The following is a 14,310-nucleotide window of genomic DNA, read 5'->3' as shown; positions in this document are numbered from 1 at the left end:
TCGTTGTTAATGAGTTCGAGGCGAAGAAAAAGAAAAAGCGGCCTGTAGGAATAACTCTTCCCAAGTCTGATCATACCACTGCGCCTTCTACGTCTTCCAATCCCGACCCAAACAACTAACCTACTCCCTAGGTATTACCTATCAGAATGCAAGAGGCTTACGTAGTAAGCTTCCCAACTTGTAATTTGATAGCCGTTCGTTTGCATCTTAGGTTATTGTGCTCACAGAAACCTGGTTAAAGCCGGAGATTCTGAGCTCCGAAGTTTTTCCAACTGTGTTCACAGTATATCGGCTAGATCGCCCTATCAGACGCGGGGGTGGAATTCTTATAGCGGTGGACTCCTCACTCACGTCAGAAATATTAATCTTCGAGGAATGCAACGATGTTGAATTCCTCAGTGTGAAGCTATCTATCAATGGTAGCTCCATTTTTCTAACCTGTTCCTACATGCCTCCACTGTGGGAACTTCCTTTTTATTGGAATCACCTTTCCGCTATTCAGATGGTTTCCAGTAGACTTTTGGATAGAGGCCGTTGGTAGTCCTAGGAGATTTTAATATCCCTGGAGCTATTAGGTGCTAAAATAATTACACCAATACTCTCCATACACCTACACAACATGACTTTATCGCTGGCTTGTTCGTCATTTCGCTGTCTCAAGTCAACCTTGTTCGAAATTCCTTACAGCGCTTGCTCAATCTTAGCTTCGTCTCTGATTTTGCGAGTCAGTTTAGCAAGGGTGGTGCCTCAGACGCAGCCCGAAGATCCTTATCATCCAACTTTCGATGTGACTCTTGATATTGGGTGTGAAGTACAGAATATTTCTGACCGTCCAGCCAATAAAGTCCTATGTTGTCATTAGACGGACTTTGAACGGCTGAATAATTTTATAAACGAGTTCAATTGGTCCGATCTATACATGTGCACTGACATGGTAGTTGCCGTGGATATTTTTTACAGTGCCATGAATTCATTTTTTACTGAATGTGTTCCGTTATATTATCCGCCAAGCTCGAATAAACCGCCGTGGTTTACTAAAGAGTTGAGCCGACTTAAAAATAAAAAATCTAGACTGTATGCTAAATTTAAAATAACCGGCTCTCAATCTGCCCTTTCATCTTATTTATCAGCTCGGTCAAACTTTACCGTGCTGAACGCGCAGTGTTATAAAAACTATTTAACTCGTTGTAGGGCCCAGTTCTTACAGGACCCAAAACAGTTTAATAATTTCGTTAACACTAAACGTAAGCCTAAAACAAATCCTTCCTTGCTTTCATTTAAAAATACTACTGCAACTAATGATCAGGCAATAGCCGATCTATTTTCGCAGTTTTTTCAAACAACCTATTCAAGCTCTTCGTATTTTCACCAGACTTATTCCTACGACATACTCAAATCAAACTTAATTTTCTGTACTATGGCTAGCTGTGTAGATTGCGTATAGTCATAGAGTGAGGGCTTTTTTGGTCGCGTGCAGCATGGCTGGAAATATTCCATCTAGTCCTGGCGCTATTATCCCCTCAGAGGAGTCTAAAGCCCAGTGAATTCTTCTAGAGGATATGAGATCGTTTGCGAGATCTCTGTGCAACCTGGGAAGCGCGCGTGCATAAGTGCTGTCGTCGCGTTTAAGCCGACTCTGTATGGTGGGTTGCTTTGAAAGCAACTTCCGTTGTCTAGTCGTTTCTGGGGGTGTCTCTATGTGGTGCTGAAGTTTCTCCGAGATCTTCTTTGTGCTCTGCGCACTTTCTTCGTGTAGTTCCTTATCAAGATTTTGTATTCCTCGTTGATTATATCATCCTTCGCTTGCTTGGCGAGTTAGAAGAATTCTCTGAGGTTATCGCGTTGGAGCGAGGGGTCTTTGTTCCACCAGGATGGTCTGGGCCTTTTCTTGCTTCTTGAAATCGGGCATGATGATATGCGCCTAGTAATTCCATTGAGACGATGTCTTAAGACTTTTCTATATCTTCATTGGATTTCATTGAGCCCGGTCATGTCACGAGTTTACGAGAGATTATTTCTTTGAACTTTCCCAGTTAGTGTTACGGGGTTTGTAAAGACTGTTGGTTTTGTAGAGTGATCGAATTCGCAATGGAACTATAAGTATCTGTGGTCTAAGAAGGATGGTCTCTTCAGGACTTTCCAGTCTGATACCATTGTACTTTGTCCCGCTACGAGTGTTATATCTAGAACGTTTGACGACACAAATGGGTGTTCCTCTTCTTCTAGCAACACCACAGTCGTGTCGTCCGAGCTATAATGAGACATAAGGTTAGCTTAAAGACCCTTCCATACGAGTAAGGCAGTTTTGTTCCTGCTTACCGATTGTGAACTAAAAAGCGCTATAATTTGAGGACTTTAGTCCAGCAACTACTTTGCCTTAGGCAATCAAAGTCTCTTGAACTAGAGCTACATCGGCGGACCCTTGCTCCATGGCAATAAGGAGTTCCGCCTACGGGACCTTGCTCGATGGGTTGACTACCAGAGAACTGCAACGGTCAACATTTTTACGATCATACCCGATCATTGACTCGGATTTTTTTTGACGCAAAACTTTGCATCAACAAAATTGTATGATCGTTAGGGAACATGTTCGAAGCGAATATTCATTTTCGATCACTCTTGCACGGTTGCGATATGATTTTTGTTGGTCCAAAGTTTTGTGTGAGTGGCAAAGAATGTTCGAGACTGCTGCTTGCAATCACAATCATTTATTTTGGTTTAACCGGGTTTGATTCAATCCGATTATTCCATGAAGAAGAATTTGTGTTCCTAGTGTTCTAAGCATACTATTTGTTGAATTTTAGTTTTAGGTTATAAAATGACAAATAAATGAAGTTAATCTGTTTTAGTTAATTCTATTCATAGCAACTTCTTTTCTGCGCACATATGTATAATTTTGTACATATTTTCGGTCTGATTGCATCATTCACATTCAATTCAAGCGCAACATGAGCGAATCCCGAGCTCTTATGAATCGTTGGGCTCGATCGTTCTTTTCTGCACGATCAGTTTGGATCATCATGCCGGTACGAACCAATCTGTTTGAATCAGCCAACAGAACAAGCAAGCCGATAGAACGAGATCGTTCGAATTGTGCGCGAAACTCGATCGAACAAGTTGTAATGATGCGCTGTGTAGAGTTTTGATCGGCTTGAGCGTTATTGATCGAACCGGACCGATCATACTCAATGCATTTCTCTGTTGACTACTATCGTCAGGTCACCGTCTTTTCTTCTCGGACTGTTCAGTTTCGTTCCTGGGGGCGTCGAGGATGGTTTTCAGACCTAGGTTCTTCTCCACCTCACCTACTTTCAGGGTGTGAGCATTCTTATCCCCTGGGTGGCACTTTTTCATTCTGCGGTTGGGGGATGTCGGGACTATGACGCTGCAGCAGCTTTGACGCTCGGTCCCCTTGGATAGGAAAGGGGGAGTGTATCTCGCTTTTGAGATGGATGCGATTAGTTCCCTGCCCACCATATCCAGCTTGGCCCCGTCCCACAGCACTTCGGGTCATCCATACACTTTAAGTTTTTTACCCCATTCAGCCACCCTGCACCATCAAATGTGTGCATGGGCGCTACAGGGTCTTCCTCTATCCACGTAATCAATGACTCTTGACATTGAGTTCCACGATCAAGTGTCGTTTGGTCACCTCACTGGCCTTATCGATTTTCTTTTCCCTGAGTTTGGGTTTCTTCGCCTTCAAGGGGGTGCCTGCTTCCTTGGGCACGCGTTGCCTTTTGGTGGCAAGCATACCTCCACCTTGTTGGCGAAACCGCCCTTTGATGGCATTTTGGGAAGCTTGGCGAAGTGCAGTCTGATCTCTTCGATCCTTTGCTCGGCCCAGTTGAACTTCACCTTATCCTCTTCGAAAAGGGCAGCTTTTGTCTGAAGCCGGCTCTGGATGCGAAGGGAAGCTATATACTGCGCCTTTGCCTTCTTTCCCTCGCTTAAACGCTTCGGCCCGTCCCAACGCGGGGAGCTTGTACCTAGTTCCGGCGAGTGAAGAAGGCTTTCTTCCTCCTCTTTTGAAAGCTGCACGTTCCCCAGGTTCGAGTCTGTATAGACTACGGCACCCGTGCGGCTTAGCCTTTGCGTCGTTTTTATGACAGTATCGCTGCAACTGACGTGACCTGCTCCCGTCAAATCAGAGGTGTGACCGCTGGCAACACGCAGAGAGGATTGCTTTCCTCCGTCCCCTTCAGTGGTAGCAGTCACGCCTTCCACCGACGTTCGGGCTGACATCCCAGCCTCGGTAGCTTCTCTTTTCTCCATCCCTGCGAAAAAAAAAGTTTGGTTTATTTTCGGGGAACCACCCACTTGCGTTTTATGCCTGCCGCCAGGCACCTCCAACCATGGCTAGTGCTTCACTTCCTCCAGTATTTAAGCGGGAGGAAATGACTCAAAGCCTTAGCTAGACACTGCATTACCCCGGACAGAGCATGCGCCATTGGAATACCATTATACGGGGTAATTCAGTGCCCATTGACCAGCCGGCGCCCTCGTGGAGGGTTAAGCTGGAGGATTTTTCCAAGCTGTGTTCATGGGATGAACTCATCATAAAACTGCTTGCATAATATAAGTTAGAAGATCCCCCACATCGTTTTTAGTGACCGTGCTTCAATTAAAATAATAATTTTAGTAAACCTGGAGCTACTTTCCGACCCTCATTCCAGAATTGGTATTGATATAAAAATCCAACATTGGTACAGGAACCACATTATAGCTGGAGCGTAAAGTCTTGGGCCAGCAAAATTGCGTGTCAGAGGACAACCTGCCGCCTTAACAGTGGCTCCTACGAAAGATCGTTTATATGGAATTAAAAATTTAAAGTCTAGTATAAGTTAGTTAGCCGCGAGCTCGCCCAGCCTTTGCCAACCGTTTAAGCTTACCTCTAAGCATGATCGTGTAAAAATAGGGACTCGCAAATTTGAATTGAATTCGAGCAGACGCACTCTTTTCGTTTTTCACTCTGCATAAAATTAATTATTTTTTGCCACCAAAGTCTTCGGTTTTATTTTCTTTTTTTTTAATAATTAAAAAATTAACTGTTATCTGAATATAGTCTCGCTGTTAAGCAATAAATTCATTGAACATTATTAATAATGAACAAAAAATTTTTCTCCAGCCCTTCTTGTCGAAATAACTTTTAGTGTTGATGATTGATCATACATAACTATAAAACAAATTTGTTTATTTTTTCAGAGTTTCGGAATTAACCTTGAGCAAGTAGGGTTTGTCTATCCACAAAACAGAAAGAGTCAGCCTTGGATTCCTTTGACAGTAAAGGCCGGATTTCTATTTGTATTTTGGGTAACTTCACGTCAGTTTTTTAAAGAAAAATCTCAAGATGTGACAAAAAGTGATCTATTCCAACAAATTTTTGGACCTAATCATTCACGCTCCAAGCATCGACTTTTTGAAAAATCTCAAGCCCCTCAACTTATCATATTTGTTTTCAAAAGCGTATCAAATTTTATAACTCGAATTTGGATGTGGATGTTGATATTTTTAATATTTTTATGTGCAATGATTGAAAGCGCAATGACAGGATTTCGAATATGTTACATGTCACTTTTTTTACTTTTCTTGATGGTTTTTCAGATGTCATTGCAACTATGGATTAAATTTCTGTATGGATTTTGGATGTTTCTGATTTTCTACGCAATGACTATATTGACTGTTATTTATACATATCAATTCGATAATTTTGAATACTACTGGCAAAAATGCTTAAGTGTGCAGCCGAAACTGTAAGTATATACAACAATTTATATTGAACATCATAACTGTATTTCATATACGACAGGCATATTTTAACAATATCATAAATGTAACCCGCAGGACTAAAAAGAATGGTAGGAAGGTTGCAGTGGTGAGGCCCAAGACTAGAGCCTCCAATTAGAACTAAACTCCTTTTTGCTTTACTCCCTCTGTTTGTCATTGGTGGTCCTGATCACTATCAGTACCAACCAGAGTCAGTAAAGAAACCTAGGATTGCCGATACCTTCAGCTTTCCAGTTGGCGAAGTCTGATGTGATTCAGCGCCGGGCTGAAGCAGAGCAGATGTTCCGGTGTCTCTTGCACTGTAGTTTGCTTGCAGCTTCTATAGATTGTATTATGTGGCCGCCCATCTTCATTGCATGGGATTGCCCAATGTCCTGTGGTGACTGACGTGATCCAGCTGATCCTGTCGGATAGCAGTTCAATGGATAGTTTTTAGTCGTATCACGGGATCTCGTTCCCTGGGATCTCGTTGTGTCCCGGTACTCAGATTACTTGTACCTCAATTTTATCAGCAAGTCTATTAAAGGCCTTTTTACATTCTGCCACTAGCCGCCAGTTTGTTTACACGGCAGCTAGGGATTTTATAGCCGCTTGGCTATCCGAGTAGATCCGTACTTTGGTGTCTCTGAGGTCCTGCCTTAAGGAGAGTTCAACTGCTTCTCTTATGGCTGCTAACCCAGCCTGAAAGACTGTCGCTGAGTCTGAGAGATTGAATGCCTCATCTTGGAGCCATCAGTGTAGAGGACACCTCGTTCTCTACTACCACCTTGTCCCTGCTCCAGTCTTTCCTTGTTGGATATGAGGTCGAGATTGCGTTCCCGAAGTTCAACTCCGGGATCATGAAGTCAGTTGTTTTTTATGCATTTATACCGTTGCTTTCAAGAATCTAGCCGTGGCCGGTGCCGTATTCCCTCCAGCAATTGCTTGCCTTCAGTCTAACTGCGCTCTGTGCTGCAATGTCCTTCACGAACAGCTCTATCGGCATTATATTCAGGATAGCATTGAGGGCAGCCGCGGGGCATGAGCGCGTTGCTCCCACGGCTCCCGCACTCTCTGCTCGTTGCATCCGTGTCAGCTTCGTTCTGTTGTAAGTTCTAGTTAGTGCCGGCCACCATACTAGGGCCCCATATGTTATTATTGGCCGTACCAGTCCTGTGTAGAGCCATATAATTATATTTGGGTGCAGTCCCCATATGTTCCCAAACATTTTCCTGCAGGAGTGGAGGGCAATGCTTGCCTTCCTCACTCTTTCTGCAATGTTTTCCTTCCATGAGAGTTTTTTCTACAGTAACACTCCTAGATACTTTGCTCGCTCCGCTAGTTTAAGCTCCATGCCGTTTACCCTGGGCATGTTGAAGGGTGGTATCTTCGTTCTACGTGTGAAGAGCATAAGTTCTGTCTTAGTGGTATTGATACCTAGTCCGCAGGTTTTTGCCCATATGTTTAAGTGACCCAACGCACCTGCCACCATTTCGCTAATAACGTCAGGATATGGTCCTCATACTAGCAGTACCACGTCGTTGATTAAGCAACTACTTTGACTCAACCCATATTGAGATGTATCAATATGGCGTTCATATTTATGAGCCAGAGTAGGGGCGATAGAGCCCCACAATGAGGTGTGCCTCTCTTTACTGCCCACGTGAGGTGAGTGCCACTCAGTGCGGCTGTGATCCAGTCTGATCCACTCTCTGAAGTTTCTCACGTTATTGAACTAGCCTTGGCGGCCATCGTGTATGGCTTGTCTTCTCGCCATGTTGTACAACTTCGTGTAGTGCTTTCCGTTGACTTTCCTTTGCGGTCTGTAAATTTTTTGCTAGGATATGCCCTCTTCTGCCCGGTTTCGGTATAAATATGATTTTTGCCTTCCTCCACAGGAGTGGGATGTGCGTCAGTCTTATACAAGCTTGGTAAATGGCTTTTAGCCACCTACAGATGCTTTTCTTGGCTGATCGTAGCATTGCCGGTATTATGCATTCCGGGACCGGGATTCGCTTAGTAGTAACGATGTATTTTCGTGCACTGTTCCTGAGATCGCTCAATTCTTTTCTTTCTATGGTTAGTGCTGCTCCTTCCCGAATGTAATCTTGCTTGTCTCTTGAAAAGCTTTATTCAGGATGTTCGTGAGGTGCTCCACCTCCTGACGAGTGCCTTTAAAGAGGTTTGCATATATATTCTCCTGTTTCGGATTTTAAATTCAACAATTTGCGCCCAATGCGTCTCAATCTGTCTTACGAGGATTTTTTCTCGGTACCTGTTTACTTACCGGTGCCTTTAGGTCAAAGATAATGTACCACTGGTCTGAGAAGGTGTGTTTTGTATATACTCTCCAATTATCGACCCTGAATTTACCCTGTTCAGCTTTCAAGATGAGATCTAACACCTTTTCTCAACCTTGAAAGTATCTCGTGCTGGGAAATTTGAATGTTTTCAAAAAATGACTAATCTCTTTGATTAGTTTCTGAGCTTTCTTTGTTTCTTCGGCCCTTTGCAGCAACATATTTTCCGGCACAGGCGGGGAGGCTCGTCATAGGCAATGTAAGCCAAGGCGATCAAAGCTACGCTCCCATCTGCTGCCACGAATGTGGCCTCTACTGGGCTGGGTATCCTGAAATTAGAACAGAGAAGCCATTTGGGACCCTTATTGTTTACATTATTTATAAATGGCCCGCCCAAAGTCTTCACTAACTCCAGGGTGTTTTTATACGCTGATGACGTTAAGCTTTGCGTGCAATACAACGACGTTGCATGTCAGTCGGATTTACAAACATATCTCAATAATTTTCAAACCTGGTGCCGTGTAAACTTATTAAACTTAAATGACACGAAATACAAGCTAATAACATTCTCTCGTGTAGTTCCTAAGCTTCCTACCTAAACGTTGAACTGCTGGTCTTTAGAAAGAATTAATTCTGTTGATGATTTGGGCCTGTAGCGCTTGCTCGGTATAAGATACTTTTTATTAGCGCCATCTGTTGGTCGATCATATGTCGAAAGGCGGCTTTGCCAGTGTAGCAAGCGTAGGTCGGCTAGGGCACGAAAGATCGGGTGAGAGAGTAACAGAGGCATTTGTCAACGGTCTCCCCGTTTCCCCCACTTTCACATTGGGTTACCGCCACTTTTCCGGCGTCATCTTCCAGCATTCCATTTTTGGCTGCTGAAGTGTAGTGACTCCTATATTTGGAGACTGACGACAAAATTTCGAAAAATTAATCGCGAGTGTTCAAAGTGCTGAGATTACAATTTTGCTTATTGGCCACTGAGCCACGAATAGAAAGGTGAGCGTACAGATAGGGAGAAGCATAGGCAGCTTGAACTTATTTATGAATTTTAAAGGCTGCAATTTGTACCGCTCGAAGGCCCGAGGAGAGGCGAGGGGCAGGCAACGAAACGACGCCGGCGCAGCTTCTTGGATTCTTTTAAACGCCTGGATCTGAATTCTAGGAGGAGGACTTCCCCGTCGCCCCGCTCACCAGAGCTGGGGAAAATATTACTTTTTATATAATTTTATGGGGTTGAAGCATAATTAATCGCCGAATGCGGTAGAACGACCTTTGTCCCCTTGGCGAACAGCTCTAGAGAGCACAACTAAGAAGAGAATTCGGTAGCAGTCGTACGAGCTTTTATGCCAGAGTCGGTGTAGGCGTAGGCTTCGGCAAAGCATTGCGATTAGTTTAATGTAATTCTTTCGGGCGTTTTGAACTCGCCGCCGCAATGCGATCCCGGCCAAAGTACATTTAATTCGAGCCCCATGTCTCATCGCGACGAACTATTGTAAAGAAAAAGGGAATTTTCGACCCCCATTTTGTTCCAGTGTCAGTGAAGATAATATGGAAAATTAGTGTAAGAAAAAATAGAAATTTTAAGTTAGGTTAAATTTCGGAAAAATTGCAAGAAAAAAAAGAATGATGTGAAATGAACTTAGGCATATGTAAAGAGCAATGTGCGGCAAAGAGAAATGTTAATTCGTTGCATTCCGGTGAAAATTAATGAGAAAATCGATTTAAATAGCGCGGGCCGTATGCGTCTTTTTTTATGGTTTCCCCCCCCCCATCTTCGTAATCTCTTTTAGGGATGTGAATTTCTTTTTTTTTCATGTATCATTTTCATCCCAATTTTCAGCTAGCCTCCGAGAAAAGCGCTTTCATCGGTGGAGTTAAGAAAATGGTGGGTGTCGAAGTAATAATTTAAACAATTTCAAGTACAAAAAAAAAAAGGAAATGAATTGGAAAGAAAGAAAATGTCCCAAATCTTGAGCCGTTAACGTAAAAGAAAGATCGAAAAGTTAACCGAACCAACGGCAGAAAACGAAGAGGGAAAGGGAAAAAAAGAGGAACGCTGATACATAAGGCTATTTAAGCTGAGGGCTTTTATGCTTCTCCAATTCGAATTATTATTTTTGTTGTTGCAACATGTGGATTGAATCTCAGTCAGCGTAATTAACAATTTCCTCCAACTTGGCCAAAATTGTTTTGCCATTATTTTTATCTTTGCCCGAAATCGAGTTGAAGGACGTATATTTATTTATCATTGGTATTCTAAGTTTTAATGTTTAATTGTCTATATACGTTTCTTATTTTAAGTAATGAATCTATATTTTTCTAGCTTTAAATAAAATTATTATAATGTTTTAAAATGTCGAGTATTGGCCGCAGCTGGCATGCGTTGTGATGTAGGGTAGCACTTGTCGAAGGGGTCGCTCAAGCTATATAGCTTTGAGGATGGGAGCGACCATAGGAAGGGTGGGCAAACTAGAGCCTCCAGAACACCAGGAGTGCTAAAAAAAAGGGGGAGTAAGCCGAAGAGAGTTAAATTTTCCTCAACTTTAAATTGTCGCCCAACGTGGGGCCACATACATATAGAATTATCATTTATGATTATCAGTTCATAATTTTGATAAAATTGGCCAACGTGAAGGCCACATATATGTTCAATGTGACTCACACAGACACACACACAAATAATTGTTAAACTTTTTGTTCAGCCATGGGGTGGGCTAAGACTAGGTTGTGTTTACAGGTAGTCACCAAGCCACGGTTGCTCCAGCTGGTGAGAAGGCATGTCAATTCCCACTCACAGTTGTTCGGAAGCATAGGAATACGGAAGAAGATGACTCAGGTTTGAAGCATCTAGCCGGCCGCAGACGACAACAGAGGAATAGGGAGTAGACAAACTCGTGTATACTCTACACCGTGTAGCCCGAGTCGGTGCATATCACACGCATAGGACTAGCAGGTGCATTTGCTTTCAGAAGCGATCACTTGACCACGGATGATAGGCATAGGCAAAGGGACACAACAAATTTCATAGGGGCTAATTAATTTTGTTATTATTTGCATAGGACTTACTGAGCGTTTATCTTTCAGAAGAGAAACTCAGGCCACGGATATTAGCAGAAGGCATAGACCCAACATTGACGGAAGAGTAGAAGCGTGGGCCGATCGGATAGCAGACAGCAAAGCTTTCGTCTGACCACGGCAACACGCTCTGCAGTGTTGGTGTTATTGCCAAATAGCGATAAACAACGCTCGTCATATTTTTTTTGATTCTCTTTTGTGCTGAAACTTTTGTTTGTATATAAGTGCATTTTAATTACAAGCATTGCTATGCTTGCTGGCCAGACTTTTTGTATTGATTTGTTGATTGTCGATTTTTGATTTGATTTTCGTTGCGAAACAAAATTTTTATTGCTTGTGTTTATATTTTTCTATATTTCAGGTGTTATCATTGTATTTCCTAAATATTATTATTATTATTAAATTTATTTAATGAAGGGATTTGAAGTGAGGCTTCGATCTATATAGATTCCATAGCGATCTTGAGGTTCGGAACTTGGATAAATTCTTAATTATTTATGTTCGAATCTTGTATATTAATTTTAGATTAATTTCTAGCTGGTTTTAAGTATTATATAGGGATATAAGATCTTAGGAATTTCTATTTTGAATCCGATTCGTTTCGACTGGTAGTCGTCCTGAATTTATTACTCCGCTTTGGTTTTATTTAAACGTTAGCCATGGATCCAGAGGCTTCAGGATCCACGAAATGCATGCTCTGCGGAAAGGCTTTGTCGCCTGATCAAGTAAGCCGTAGGAGTTGTGGGCATATATTCCACAAGGAATGCGCAGACGCGTTGGTCAAGAAGCAGGGTAGTTGTCCTGGTTGCGAGGCCAAGGGAAGTTCCGCCAAGGCGAAGACTCCAGCTCCAAAAAAGCAAGCGATGAGCAGCATTGATGCGGAAGCGATCAGCGACATTGTAGCGCAACAACTAAAGGCAGTGCAGCATAATTTGTTAACTAAGCTTACGGAACAGATGGGCCAAATAATTCAGGCAAATTTCGCGGCGCAGACGCAGGAGCCGCAAAGGTCAAACGAATCTGTTCATAACTTCGGAACTCAATCAGTAGCAGGGGATATTGAAGTCCCAGACAGGCCCACGTCAGCTTTTTCTAGCTCCGATTTAAGTAGTCGTCCGGATAAGGTTGGACAAATTATTAGCAGTTGGAAACTGCGATTCAACGGGTCTCCCGACGGATTGAGTGTAGATAAATTTTTGTATCGAGTGGAGGCGTTAACTCGACAAACCCTCAACTCGCGTTTTGATTTGATTTGCGGAAATGCCAGCGTACTGTTCGAGGGACAAGCGAGAGAGTTTTATTGGCGGTTTCATAAAGAATCCGATAGTTCCAGGTGGGATTTGCTTACCGAAGCTTTACGAAAGCAGTTCCGAGATATGCGTACGGATGTGGATCTGAGGGAGACAATTCGTGACAGGAAGCAGAGAGAGAGGGAAAGCTTTGACTCCTTTAACGATGCTGTGGTACAGATCACAGACTGCCTAACAGTTCCCATGCCAGAGAAAGATCTGGTAGAAACTCTTCGCCGGAACTTGCGGCCGGAAATAAGGCACGAGCTGTTGAACGTGAGCATAGACTCAGACCAAAAGCTTCGAGATATCTGCCGGCGTAGGGAAGGCTTCCTTGAAGATGTGAAGCGTACTTATGGGTATCAGAAACCTGTTCCTTTTCGGAAGCAAGTATCTGAACTTGTGCAGGAGTATCTGTCGGATGATGCAGCTGAATTCTCGGACGTTGAGCAGGTAGCAGAGGTAGATGCTCTAGCATTGGTATGCTGGAATTGTAGAAAGGAAGGGCACCGGTATCACGATTGTGAGGAAAGACGGAAAATATTCTGTTACGGTTTCGGTACCCCTAATTCTTACAAGCCGTCCTGCCTCAAATGCCAAAAAAACGGGAAGTTGAACACACGAACCCGACAACAACCGTGTGTTCTCCGAAACAAGCCAGCGAATTCCGATGTCAGTCAGCAATGAATACTAGCTTAGAGGAGGCAGCTGCTGATGCAACAGTTTTTTGGCATCAGCAAATACAGCACATACAATTACCGGACTTATCAAACCCAGTTAGAATTCATTCTCGAAATGCAAAAAGAATGAGAGACTTTTGGCGAGCGGCTGAAACGATAAATGCCATCAGATACAAAAACATGGATAGACGGCCGTACGCAGAGGTTCAAATTCTAGGCAGATTGGTGCTCGGTCTTTTAGATACTGGTGTATCTATGAGTGCCGTCGGTGGGAATTTGGCCAACCAAATTATTAAACAGGGAATAGCGTTCAAAAGGGTGGCAACTACAGTAAATACAGCCGATGGTCAACAGCAAAAAGTGGTAGGCCGATTAAAGATACATGAGCTTGATTTATATATTATTCCTTCTCTGAGTCAGGACCTGTATTTGGGTATTGACTTTTGGACCAATTTCGACCTTTTGCCCCCTGAAATGAGTATAGATGAATTAAGTAGCGATGCCCATGTTTTGTCTGACATCCAGCAGTCTTAATTGCAGTCAGTCATTAAGCAGGTTCCATCTTTTGCGGTTTTAGGTTTGGGAAAAACGAGCATACTTTCTCATTCTATCGATGTTGGAGATGCCAAGCCTGTGAAACAGAGACATTTTCCAGTTTCGCCAGCTGTGGAAAAGTTGCTTTACGAGGAAGTCAACCGTATGATTCAGCTAGGCGTAATTGAGGAATCAGATAGTCCTTGGTCTTCGCCCGTCGTTTTGGTGCAGAAGCCAGGAAAGGTACGACTCTGCCTCGATAGCAGGATAGGTAAACGCCGTAACCAAGAAAGATGCGTACCCTTTGCCACAAATTGATGCCATATTAAGTCGTCTTCCCAAAGCAAATTTTATTTCAAGTCTGGATCTTAAGGACGCCTATTGGCAAATTCCATTAGATCCGCAGTCGCGCGATAAAACCGCGTTCACGATCCCTGGCAAGCCGTTATACCAGTATAAGGTAATGCCTTTCCTTTTAACTAATGCTTCGCAGACGATGACCAGGTTGATGGATAAGGTAATACCCGCAGAACTCAGAAATGAAGTCTTTGTATATCTAGATGATCTCTTGATTGTATCAGATAGTTTTGAGGGTCATCTAAAGGTTTTAGAAACGGTTTCCAGTCGCATAAGGACCGCTGGATTAACTTTGAATGTGGAGAA

At 43.1% G+C, this 14,310-nt stretch overlaps 1 long non-coding RNA gene across 3 annotated transcripts in view; it reads left to right on the top strand.

Moving 5' to 3' along the window:
• Window positions 1-14,310, top strand: part of LOC110187781 (uncharacterized) — a 231,703-nt gene that overhangs the window by 35,471 nt on the left and 181,922 nt on the right. For all 3 annotated transcript variants that reach the window (XR_015272693.1, XR_015272694.1, XR_015272692.1), the window contains exon 2: window positions 5,206-5,753. This is a non-coding gene — a long non-coding RNA (uncharacterized LOC110187781). The remainder of the gene's footprint in view (window positions 1-5,205; window positions 5,754-14,310) is intronic.

This window comes from Drosophila serrata, unplaced genomic scaffold (genome assembly GCF_035046125.1).
Source record: "Drosophila serrata isolate PLE 108 unplaced genomic scaffold, ASM3504612v1 contig_308, whole genome shotgun sequence".
NCBI classification, from domain to species: domain Eukaryota; kingdom Metazoa; phylum Arthropoda; class Insecta; order Diptera; family Drosophilidae; genus Drosophila; species Drosophila serrata.
Note: the sequence above shows the minus strand (reverse complement) of the source record. Positions and strands in the feature narration are given on the sequence as shown.